The sequence below is a fragment of the Littorina saxatilis genome, linkage group LG6 (assembly GCF_037325665.1).
Source record: "Littorina saxatilis isolate snail1 linkage group LG6, US_GU_Lsax_2.0, whole genome shotgun sequence".
Lineage (NCBI taxonomy): Eukaryota > Metazoa > Mollusca > Gastropoda > Littorinimorpha > Littorinidae > Littorina > Littorina saxatilis.
The window spans coordinates 50001194-50014575 of record NC_090250.1 but is presented as its reverse complement, the minus strand read 5'-3'; the positions used below and the strand labels follow the sequence as shown (position 1 = coordinate 50014575).

At 42.5% G+C, this 13382-nt stretch overlaps 1 non-coding gene across 1 annotated transcript; it reads right to left on the bottom strand.

Annotated features, from left to right (window-relative positions):
* Positions 1-338: 338 nt before the first annotated feature.
* On the bottom strand, positions 339-412 carry Trnac-gca (transfer RNA cysteine (anticodon GCA)). The gene has a single exon. It is a non-coding gene; the product is annotated as a tRNA-Cys (tRNA).
* Positions 413-13382: the final 12970 nt, after the last annotated feature.

Sequence of the window (13382 nt, the reverse complement as noted above, 5' to 3'; positions counted from 1 at the left end):
AGAGCTCCGGGCATGAAGGGCCACAAGAGCAAGGACAATTTATATTTTGGATGATTAATGAGATGAGGATGATAATGATGATGCTTTGGATTTCCAATTTGGTTTTTGAGACTACGTGACAGGGCAGCACTCTACGCTTACTGTCATAATATATCCTGGCATCAACCAGGCCCGAGAACTGCCGCACCTGCGGTGTTGGACAGGTATACAGAACCTGAGCACCCTCAAAATCGCATTCGTTAAGTGAATGACACTCGGCTGTGTGATCCCAGCCTTCCCATAGGAACCATAGCACTTCCACTCTGGGTTGGAGCCGACCGTTGCCCGAAAAACCCACATGACCCTGATGGGATTCGAACCCACGATCTCCCGGCCTGCAGCCCGATGCGCTAACCACTGCGCTACGGGGGCCGGCCATATTTCTTAGACTTGTTCTCTTGCCGTCCTCATTCCCTCTTCACACAGTCGAGTACTGGAACAATTTACATGTCTGCCTTGTCTGGTGATCATTCTTCCAGCAACAAATAGGACACCATTTTCTCTGCACTGTGCAGACTCAGACTCCTTTGGGTTTAATTGCATGGTTTCAGCCTGACAGTTAATTCGCTGTCTATTGATTATTCATTTAATTACAATTCAGAAACAGTGATACCACTTTCTTGCAGTTCGGAGCTTTTAATTTTACTTATACTGAAAGAATCCATCAGTGTTAGTGAACCATAGTCTTCGTTTACATCATTTTATCATAGACGATATTTTCACTTTTTCGTATGTGCGGTATTTCGCTGAAAACTGAGAGACTTGGGGAAAGAATAAAAACAAATAAAAATGTGAGTAAGTTATATGTTGCACACAACACTAATCGTACCACCTGGAATGTTGCTAGCATTTATTTTTGTCGTCAAATTGTTATATTATTTTATCATGAACAACATTCTAATTATTTGAAAGTAGCATGGTACAAAAGAATAAACAAAATTATAAAACAAATTAGGTCAAAAACTCAAGCTAAATGCTTTTGTCGGTTGTTTTTATGAATAAAGTCTACAAAGAGGTTTTTTTTTAAGAAAGTAAAAAAAAGTTAAACGTTGACTTCAAATTACAAGAGCAGATAGGCGTTAAAACAAAGAGAAAATAAAACATAACATTTCTTCACATAGTCTTTGTCAAGTTCCATCAAACAATCCCTCCACAGTCAGGCAAGCCGTCGTCAACATGGCTTCACCTTAAAAACATGAAGCTTTTCAGAACATGAAATAATCGTAACACGTTCTCTCTCTGTCTCGCTTGCTCAGAATATCCCCCGACAGCCGAGCAAGCCTTTCTCCAAGTACCTTCAAATTAAAAGAAGTATTTTTTCAGAACATGAAAGAATCGTAACACGTTCCATCTCTGTCTCGCTTGCTCAAAACATCACGACATTCGACCAGGCCGTTTTTTTCACTTGAATTAAGATTAAAAACATGAAGATGCTGTGAACATGTTGATAATCTTAACACGCTGTATGTCTGTCTCGTTTCCCGGGACATTCCTCGACAGACAAGATCGACACCCGTCCTCCGATTAACTTGACATTTGTAGAGCGTTCCGCCGGGACCCTTCACAGCCACGCCCCCTGGTGGCCAAAAACACGTGGTGCGCCGCCATCTTAAAGAACCCTTAAAGATACCTTCCTTCCGATGAAGATCATGTGGTAAATCCCCATGGAGTCGTCCAGGCTAGTTACTGGGATAGACTGAATCATCCCGCTTCCAACTGGACACATACCAATTAAGAATCTAAGATCAGGCAACTTTCTGTGGAGAGTGGGATTTTGTTTCTGAATTAATTCATTAATGGAAACCTGTGTAAATCTACAAAATAATTATTCCCAACCCACCCATCCAACAACGAAATCATTTCAAAAATCCCGTTCAGTACAGGAAGCAGCAAGGCTGTTTCATTTTAGAATGTGTCCATAGGGGAAGGATGCGCTTTTCTCATTTTAAAACCATATATAAATACGCGGTGGTTACCATGATCGTTTTACACTGAAGGAACACATCTTTAAGCTAGCTTTCGGTGCCCCCCTACTGTAGATTTCCCTGGAGGAGAAATCAATCCCGGTTACCTCCCCTCGCTCGGCTCTCTAGCGATATGTCCGACGTGCGCGGAATGGATTTGATATTGGCAGTGTTTGCGGCGCGGTTGGGATTCAATTTGCATTCTAATCCCCGAGTTGGGCGGCCCGGAGAACCCTGGGCCACGCGGAAGAGCGAGGCGAGGAAGAAAGATGAGAGAAAGATTCAACAACGACAGCACAGGTCGCGCCATCATGGGAACCCGGGGTGTCCGGTGTGGAACCAAAACGAGGCTCGTGGGATCAGGGCGGAAGTGACGTCATGGGTGTAGAATTCGACGCCGAAGTCTCACTACGGATTATATCGGCGGCATGTCGGAGGGCTGCTGATCGGCTGGTGTTTCAGGGAGGGGATAAAGCTGTCGGCTCATGGCCGCGAGGAGTGGTAATACTAACTGAGCAATCTGCAGGATTCATTTGGAATTAATTTGTCACGTTTCGATTCTGTCTGCTGGCAATACGCCCTGCAAACTATCGCATCATCGAGAATGAATCTCACACTTTGCAAAAGGATACACATAAAGTTTGTGTTTTCGCGAAGCTTGTACGAGCGCAGCGGGCAATCGAAGGTCAGCGTATACGTACCTGCGCCATCTTGTAACTCATGGCAGTTCAGTTATGTCTATTCCATGAAGACACAATTGTATCCTTCCACTTCAGCGGAGGACACATGCAGCCACAGCTAGAGGCTGGCTGCTGTTTGAACAATGCAGGATATGTTTTGTTGCTGAAATATTTTCGTAGCTGACACCCGTGTCAATCGTCACAAATTCCCACTCTGCGAAGAAAACAGCTCGGCCGTTGATGTTTAGTGTATTTTAAATAAGAAGATGCATGTAAACGTCTGGACCGATCTGTAAGAGGATGCATGTAAAAGTCTGGACCGATCTGTAAGAGGATGCATGTAAAAGTCTGGACCGATCTGTAAGAGGATGCATGTAAAAGTCTGGACCGATCTTTAAGAGGATGCATGTAAAAGTCTGGACCGATCTGTAAGAGGATGCATGTAAAAGTCTGGACCGATCTGTAAGAGGATGCATGTAAACGTCTGGACCGATCTGTAGGAGGATGCATGTAAAAGTCTGGACCGATCTGTAAGAGGATGCATGTAAAAGTCTGGACCGATCTGTAGGAGGATGCATGTAAAAGTCTGGACCGATCTGTAAGAGGATGCATGTAAAAGTCTGGACCGATCTGTAAGAGGATGCATGTAAAAGTCTGGACCGATCTGTAGGAGGATGCATGTAAAAGCCCGGACCGATCTGTAAGAGGATGCATGTAAAAGTCTGGACCAATCTGTAGGAGGATACATGTAAAAGTCTGGACCGATCTGTAAGAGGATACATGTAAAAGTCTGGACCGATCTGTTAGAGGATGCATGTAAAAGCCAGCACCAATCTGTAAGAGGATGCATGTAAAAGTCTGGACCGATCTGTAAGAGGATGCATGTAAAAGTCTGGACCTATCTGTAAGAAGATGCATGTAAAAGTCTGGACCGATCTGTAAGAGGATGCATGTAAAAGTCTGGACCGATCTGTAAGAGGATGCATGTAAAAGTCTGGACCGATCTGTAAGAGGATACATGTAAAAGTCTGGACCGATCTGTAAGAGGATACATGTAAAAGTCTGGACCGATCTGTAAGAGGATACATGTAAAAGTCTGGACCGATCTGTAAGAGGATACATGTAAAAGTCTGGACCGATCTGTTAGAGGATGCATGTAAAAGCCTGCACCAATCTGTCGAGGTTTACATCACGTTTTACACGGGAAAGAAGTTATCTTCAATCACATTTGACACTACACTTACATGCAATAGACCCAACACGTGGAATAATAATAATAATAATAATAATAATAATAATAATAGTAATAATACGAATATTTGTAACGCGCACATCTCACCAACAGGCGACTCAAGGTGCACATACACTCATTCACACACACGATAAAGGTTGTAACTGACACATTTGTGACCCTCCACCACGAAATGAGTCGCATGTCACCTTTGCATGATGTTCATATTTTTTACATTTACGTTTTATGCTCTATCCAGTGGTGAAAACAGTTTTAGAAAAGAGCAAAAACTGTTTGAGTTAAAAGCCTGTGACTAAGGTGACCTTCACACTGTTACCAGACACTCCCCGGACTTATATTAAGCCCAGCGCAGAACCGCGCGAGGTGACATGCGACTCATTTCGTGGTGGAGGGTCACATTTGTCGATCTTCAAAATTGATCCAGGAAAATGATCCCCACGTTACACAGGAAGCCGACAAGCTGTTGATTTATGCATTGTGTCCAAGTGGAAGGATGCTCTAATATTTTTTCCTTTTTACATTTAGTCAAGTTTTGACTAAATGTTTTAACGTAGAGGGGGGAATCGAGACGAGGGTGTGGTGTATGTGTGTGTGTGTGTGTGTGCGTGTGTGTGTGTAGAGCGATTGAGAGTAAACTACTGGACCGATCTTTATGAAATTTGACATGAGAGTTCCTGGGTATGACATCCCCGAAAGGTTTTTTCATTTTTTCGATAAATGTCTTTGATGACGTCATATCCGGCTTTTTGTAAAAGTTGAGGCGGCACTGTCACACCCTCATTTTTCAATCAAATTGATTGAAATTTTGGCCAAGCAATCTTCGACAAAGGCCGGGGTTTGGTATTGCATTTCAGCTTGGTGGCTTAAAAATTAATTAATGACTTTGGTCATTAAAAATCTGAAAATTGTAATTAAAATTATTTTGTTATAAAACGATCCAAATTTACGTTCATCTTACTCTTCGTCATTTTCTGATACCAAAAACATATAAATATGTTATATTCGGGTTAAAAACAAGGTCTGAAAATTAAACATATAAAAATTATTATCAAAATCAAATTTCCGAAATCGATTTAAAAACACTTTCATCTTATTCCTTGTCGGTTCCTGATTCCAAAAACATATAGATATGATATGTTTGGATTAAAAACACGCTCAGAAAGTTAAAACGAAGAGAGGTACAGAAAAGCGTGCTATCCTTCTCAGCGCAACTACTACCCCGCTCTTCTTGTCAATTTCACTGCCTTTGTCACGAGCGGTGGACTGACGATGCTACGAGTATACGGTCTTGCTGAAAAATGGCATTGCGTTCAGTTTCATTCTGTGAGTTCGACAGCTACTTGACTAAATGTTGTATTTTCGCCTTACGCGACTTGTCTTTTCATTCTCATAACATTATTGTCCCATCGCTGAGAAATTTGGATCACTTCCTCCCAGTTGAAAGCTAGCAGCAACAGAGTCGCGCTACCCAGGTGTTTGCGTGTGTAGGTGTTATCAACCACCTGCACTTATGGCAGAATTACCGAGGTCTTTTTCGTGCCACAGTGGGGACACGGGGGTAGAACATGGATACCGTCTCTGATCTCTGATCGAGTCTACACATAACCCGGCCCGGAATCGAACCCACGACCATTGGATCACAAGTCCAGAGCTCTACCAACTGAGCTACCGTGCCCCCCGTCAAAAGCTGGAGAGATGCGCGTACCTGGCGGTTTTCACGTTCATTTACACGGGAAGAAAGGCACTGGTATCTAAATCTTTTGCAGAAGCAATATTATAGCTGCTGAAAAGTGTTTTCAATAAGCGAAACAAATTAGAAATATAATCGAAGCAAACAAGCTATCTCTCGTTTTACAGTGAGGGAGTCTTTAGCATTCACTGGGGAAATGGCACATTTGCTGTGACTTCTAACTCAGCAATTCTCGAATCTCTTTTTTTCTGTAGTCTTGTCGTTGCAAGAAACAGAGAATCGATAAGCAGTGATTCCGGCAGAAACGGCAGCCCGTAAAGAATGAAAAGCATAGAACAGAGATTCACAAGGGGAGATAATTGTCAACGAAAAAGATTTATAATGAGCAGACGACCGACAGTATGCCATTACCTGCTATTCCGACTTGGTCGTGTGACAGACGTTTTCTTCCACACGAGATTACGTTGATTGTCTAACGAAGCCGTCAGGCTGAGATAGACATCAGCTAATCTTGAAAATATTTAAGAGGCAGTCACGTTCACACATCATTCGTGAATGAAATGTCCTGTTCGATTGTTATTTTATTAAACATGTTGTACTAGTGTTACCGGATGTGTAGCTGATCGGAGCAACTTTATTCCCAAATGAAAGGTATAACTATGTCAATGTACTTTTGTAATTTTTGAGTTCTCCTTATGTAATTCCTTAATGCACATTGTGTTGCATTCCATACAATGTATTTCTGTATTTTACATTGAAAACAAATTATGTATTTTATTTGATCTTATCTTTCCTTTTCTTCTTCTTTTCTCTTTATATCTCTCTCACTCTTTCTCTCTCTCTCTCTCTCTCTCTCTCTATCTCTCTCTCTCTCTCTCTCTCTCTCTCTCTCTCTCTCTTTTCTTCGTTTACTCTCCCCTTCTTCCTCCCTCCTCTCTCGCTTACTCAACTCTGTGTAAAACAACCTAGTTGTGCGGAAACATCAAATTATTTTATCTTAAATGAACAGTAGCCTAAACTCTATTTCAATCTTTTAATGGGAATGTTATGTTTGAGTTAACACGATTCATTTCCTGTTCTGAGCCCCAATATCCTTTACCCTTTGTATTATGACGTAAAGATAAACCATTCTTGATCGGTAATCGTTATCACATGTGACCAAAAGATTTTTTTCTCTCTGTCTCTGTTCCCTTCTCTCCCTCTCCTTTACTCCCCTCCCTCTCTTTCACTCTCACTCTCTGTCTGTCTGTCTGTCTGTCTGTCTGTCTGTCTGTCTGTCTGTCTGTCTGTCTCTCTCTCTCTCTCTCTCTCTCTCTCTCTTCTCTCCCTTATCTCACTAGATTATGATTAGGTCAATCAATTGCTTGTTATGCTATATTGTCATGTGTTACCTTGTCTTCTCTCTCCCACCACGTCCCACTCTCTCACCCACAGCTTCCCATTCTCTCACCAACCACTTCCCATTATCTCACCTACCACTTCCCACTCTCTCTCCCACCACTTCCCATTCTCTCACCCACCACTTCCCATTCTCTCACCCACCACTTCCCACTCTCTCTCCCACCACTTCCCATTATCTCACCTACCACTTCCCATTCTCTCTCCCACCACTTCCCATTCTCTCACCCACCACTTCCCATTCTCTCACACACCACTTCCCACTCTCTCTCCCACCACTTCCCATTATATCACCTACCACTTCACATTCTCTCTCCCACCACTTCCCATTATCTCACCCACCACTTCCCACTCTCTCTCCCACCACTTCCCATTATCTCACCTACCACTTCCCATTCTCTCTCCCACCACTTCCCCCTCTCTCTCCCACCACTTCCTGTGTGAATGGTGCTATACTGAATGAAAGAGTGTGACATGAAGTTCTTGTACATCATTGTAAAGAGTGTGAATGACGTTTTAGTTTAGATGTCAAGCGCTTAGAGCAAGCCTTTTTAACGAAAGTTTTTGATTTAGCGCTATATAAATGTTCTTATTATTATTATTATTATTATTCCTTCTCTCTCCCACCACTTCCCCCTCTCTCTCCCACCACTTCCCCCTCTCTCTCCCACCACTTCCCCCTCTCTCTCCCACCACTTCCCCCTCTCTCTCCCACCACTTCCCTCTCTATCTCCCACCACTTCCCCCTCTCTCTCCCACCACTTCCCTCTCCCTCACCCACCACTTCCCCCTCGCTCTCCCACCACTTCCCCCTCGCTCTCCCACCACTTCCCCCTCGCTCTCCTACCACTTCCCCCTTTCTCTCCCACCACTTCCCCCTTTCTCTCCCACCACTTCCCCCTCTCTCTCCCACCACTTCCCTCTCTCTCCCCCTCCACTTCCCACTCTCTCACCCATCTCTTCCCCCTCGCTCTCCCACCACTTCCCCCTCTCTCTCCCACCACTTCCCATTCTCTTTCCCACCACTTCCCATTATCTCACCCACCACTTCCTCCTCTCTCTCCCACCACTTCCCTCTCTCTCCCACCACTTCCCCTCTCTCTCCCACCACTTTCCTCTCTCTCTCCCACCACTTCCCTCTCTCTCTCCCACCACTTCCCCCTCTCTCTCCCACCACTTCCCCCTCTCTCTCCCACCACTTCCCTCTCTCTCCCACCACTTCCCTCTCTCTCTCCCACCACTTCCCCCTTTCTCTCCCACCACTTCCCACTCTCTTACCCCCTCTCTTCATCCCAGAAGAAAATGAGGCAAAGAAGAAGACCCGAGACAGAGAGACAGAGACAGACAGGCGGAGAAGAAGAAGAGGAAAAGAGAACAAAACAATTAAAGGCAAGATATGGGGGGGGGGGAGTGAGTTAGAGAGAGAGAGAGAGAGAGAGAGAGAGAGAGAGAGAGAGAGAGAGAGAGAGAGAAAGAGAGAGAGAGAGAGAGCGACAGACAGAAAAAGAAAGAGAGAGAGAAGAAAAAGAAGAAGAAGAAGAAGATGCAGAGATTCACATAAAAACGTCACGTGACAGGTCTAATTGAAACTGTTTCTCCACGCCCTGTCAACACGTAAAAAACCCAAGCTGATCCGCGAAAACTTTAATTTGTGACGGAAAAAAATAAATGGCTCTGATATTCACCAGGCTGATTTGCGATGACATTACAGCGAGGCACATGAGACAGGCGAACATGTGAGGATCGATGCAAGCTAGAGCGAAAACACGAGTGGGTTAATTTGTCTAAAACACCAATAGCGTTATCACTACCGTCTGTATCTGTGTACCCGTTTGATCAAATTTCATTGTGTGGTCGCAAAGAGAAAACCACAAAGTAAACTCACACACGCGCACGCCCGCACTAGCGCATGCAGAGAGACACACAGAAAGACAGACATACATGCAGACAGAGACAGATTAACGCACAGACACATAGATAGATGAATAGGCGACACTTTAGCCACAAACACGCAGATGCACGCACACATAAACACATGCACAGCACACGCACGTACATGAGTGCGCGCGCACGCGCACACACACACACACACTCACTCACACACACACGCACGCACGCACACATACACACACACACACGCACGCACGCACGCACACATACACACACACACACACTTACACACACACACACACACACACAGAGCAGTTTGCAAGAAGGGAGGGAACTCGCGGAAGCCGTCCACTCATGTGAACAAAATAATTGTTCCCCATGAAGGTCCTTGCTGAGAGGTTTACAACACTAGGAAACACAGAATGTAGCAGCGTTCCTTTCTCTGTAAGCAGAAAAAAACACCTTTAAACTGATAAAGAAAAACCTCTGGTCTAATTTCTCTTCATTGATCATAGTTGTGGTAGATTCTTTTGTCGGAACTCTCAAACACTGTTATTTAGTTTTCTGAGAGCTTCTTTTTCTCTGATAAAACAACGCACATTTCAACGCTATCACCGTAGGCCTACATAGCACAAGAAACAGAAATCTTATTCTTCTCTGGCAAAATAATTATTATTATACAGTGAACAGTCAAATAAAAAGTATATTACAATATGAAAACCACATCAGCAGAAAGTATCATTTGTCAAATATCTCTTAACAAATCGACATTTAAATCACTAATCTCTAATCTTAATTTACATTGTATTGTACAGTTCCGGTCTAGTGTATGCGATCTAGTGTACACCATCACATTGTGAATTCAGGTTTCCAAACAGGATATGAGTATTCCCTCAGCTTAAATCCCCATTCCGTCTCACAGGTGGTTTATAGAACGAGTTACAAGAAGCCAAATTTACATGATGAAACACACCAGGAATGAATAAAAAAAAATTTAAAGAAAGAAAGTTGTTGGAACGTTGTTATTGAAAAAATTACATTTCAGTCACAAATATGTCGACCCAACGGTCTTTTAAGTGGACAGACAAACAAATATCACAATAAACTTATCCTGATGGAATTCAGGTTTCGCCCACTCGCCAGGAAGCCGAGCGAATGAATGATAATAACACCAGGAATAGTTTTTAACAGCATTTATGACTCATACAGGTCGCTTGCGTCACTACTTAGATGTTAACCATCTCAATATTCGCGATTCAGTCAATGTTTTTTGGGGGGCATCTACGGCAGTTCGCGTACTGTGTACACCTACCGTCTACCGATTGTATTGTAATCGTTTGGCTTCGACGAAACTGTATCAAACTGCTCAATTGCAGAGGAAATCTTGCTTTATTATGAAACTACGATATGCCCAAGACAGCAGAGGTCAGGGACACAACTGCATGTTATACTAGCCTCTTCAGTCATAAACAGTCATTCCCCTCAAACGAATTAATATACAAGATACAAGATACAAGATACAAGAAGTGTTATTGTCCTCATCAATACAAGGAAATTTGGCATGTGTGTGGCAAGACATAATACACTGATACATAGACATTTACAAAACACAACTGAAGTTCAATATCAGCACACCCTTACGCAACATACCCACTACTTCAGACACACAGTTATAGTTATAGAATGAAGAGAATCGCAGTAAAATTACAACAAAATTTCTGCTTAACAGCATTACGACATCAAGGCACACAATAACAGTTCAAACCGAATGAAACACATTATATAACGTTCACTTGGACACACGAAAAACAAGAAACATTAAAATACAAAGAAAAGTACAAAATGTGACCCTCCACCACGAAATGAGTCACATGTCACCTTTGCATGATTTTCATATTTTTTACATTTTCCTATAGAGTTGTTTATGCTCTATCCAGTGGTGAAACCCGTTTTAGAAAAGAGCTAAAACTGTTTGAGTTATAAGCCTGTGACTAAGGTGACCCTCACACTGTTACCAGACACTCCCCGGACTAATATTAAGCCTAGCACAGAACCGCGCGAGGTGACATGCGACTAATTTCGTGGTTGAGGGTCACAAATGTTCGCACAAGTGTTTTGTTTTGTTGACTTTACCAACACTTAATATAATGGTACAGACCAGGAAATCACTTTTGATTAATCACGAGTATGTACATATAACGATTAGAAAAACCTCAACCATCTGTCGTTAGCTGGTATCATGATCCTCCAAAGTGTCAGATATCATGGCAATGTCACTCTTCACAAGGACACTGCTGTAAGTATATACAGGTAGTGAAATTTATATTGGCATAAACCTTTTCATCATTCTGAAACCAGAAACAGCAAATTCCAAAAATGTAGGCAGAAAACGTATTGTTATCCTGAACCAGACATCCCTGTTAAAAAAAAAAGTTCCTGCGACACATGTTGTATTTCATCAGAACATTCATCACCGTGTCATTGTTCAAACTCTCTATGCCATTAAAGGCACTTCACTTGGCTATCTTGCACACTTTTCGGGTTAAAGATATCTTTTACCGGGGCACGTTTACCGCCGCTCAAGTAAGGGTACCTCCAAAATGCATCGAAAAACCCCGTTAAGTACCAATTTAAAATGGACTTAAATTCAGGATAGGCACAATTAACTTGGCTACTTTTACATACGTAAAGAAAGCCACATCCATTATCTGTCTAGAATGGGTTGTTTTCTTTGGTTATCTTTTGTAGTTCTTGTGTTCTGACATTTCTACTGATGTCGATCGCATGAGAAGTTAAAAACGGGAGTTTTGTTGGTCAGTTTTGAGGGGTATCATGATATATAGCTCTGTATTTCAGCAATGACCCGGTAGATTGCTGTCAAACTTTTAGAATATTATGCCTGTAGACTAAACATACTTCAGATACAATATCGGATCATTACAGGTATTTGTTGAGCTATCATGCAATCTTCCGGAAAAAGGTTTTAAAATACGTCATAGGTTCCACGACTTACATCCGACTTCGCATGCATGCAGATAAGTGACTGTTAGAAGTAGCGCCAAAAATTTATTTCAGTATGACCACTTGCGTACATTTGCTTAGCATGTTAACACATGAGGCAAAATATGGAACGTTCATACTTTTTTCCAGAGATAGCAATTACCGCTGAATGCCTCTGATAAAATGTTGCGGTCACACATGACTAGGCATCACTGTAGCACAACAACCATGAAGAAAATGTCAAGCGTGGTATTGAGCAAAAGATAAGACAAGGAATGAAATTAAAAAATCAACTTTATTTCAACAAAATGCTCAAAAAGCGGAACAAACCTGATGTCTTTGACAACCTGTCAAGAAATTCTTGCTGGACGATGTGCAGTTTATGGAATACACGTATCTGACGAAAATACACGTAACATGGATTATAAGCCTGGTTGTACAGGGTCTCCAAATAATTGGACCATGTTTTTGACAAGAAATTAAATCCAATGAGCTCCACTGAACACAATCCGACACCAAAGAACGTCATTACCTTGTGATGTCATAGGCTATGTACACAAACACCTGAATGTTCCTTCTTTTAAGGGCTTGACAATATTACAAATTCGTTACAAACTGTATTTGTTTTGGTAAAATGTCAATCACAATGACAATGAAACTACAAACAAGGATACAACAGTGCAATGCAAATTCACATCTTCACGAGAACAAAAATAACAAGAAATTCCTCCGAGGTAGGAAAAACACCCCCGTCCTTAGCATTCTCACTGCCACCAACTGAGCAGGCACTGAAGTCAGAAGTCAGAAGTCAGACGTCAGAGAGACAGAGAAACAGAGAGACAGAGAGACAGTCAGAAGTCAGAAGTCAGAAGTCAGAAGTCAGACGTCAGAAGTCAGAAGTCAGAAGTCAGAAGTCAGAAGTCAGAAGTCAGAAGTCAGAAGTCGGAAGTCAGAAGTCAGAAGTCAGAAGTCAGAAGTCAGAAGTCAGAAGTCAGACGTCAGACGTCAGACGTCAGAAGTCAGAAGTCAGAAGTCAGAAGTCAGACGTCAGACGTCAGAAGTGAGAAGTCAGAAGTCAGAAGTCGGAAGTCGGAAGTCAGAAGTCAGAAGTCAGAAGTCAGACGTCAGAAGTCAGAAGTCAGAAGTCAGAAGTCAGAAGTCAGAAGTCAGAAGTCAGAAGTCAGAAGTCGGAAGTCAGAAGTCAGAAGTCAGAAGTCAGACGTCAGAAGTCAGAGAGACAGAGAAACAGAGAGACAGAGAGACAGTCAGAAGTCAGAAGTCAGAAGTCAGACGTCAGAAGTCAGAAGTCAGAATGTTTATTCGCGTAAACACAGGGTCCATTGGGAAAGGGTACGTCGAGGTAGGAAAAACACCCCAGTTGGTCAAAGGGAAATAACCATTCTCACTGCCACCAACAGTACTGAGAAGGTTATTTGCCTTTGACCATTAATATGTCACTCTTAATCTTA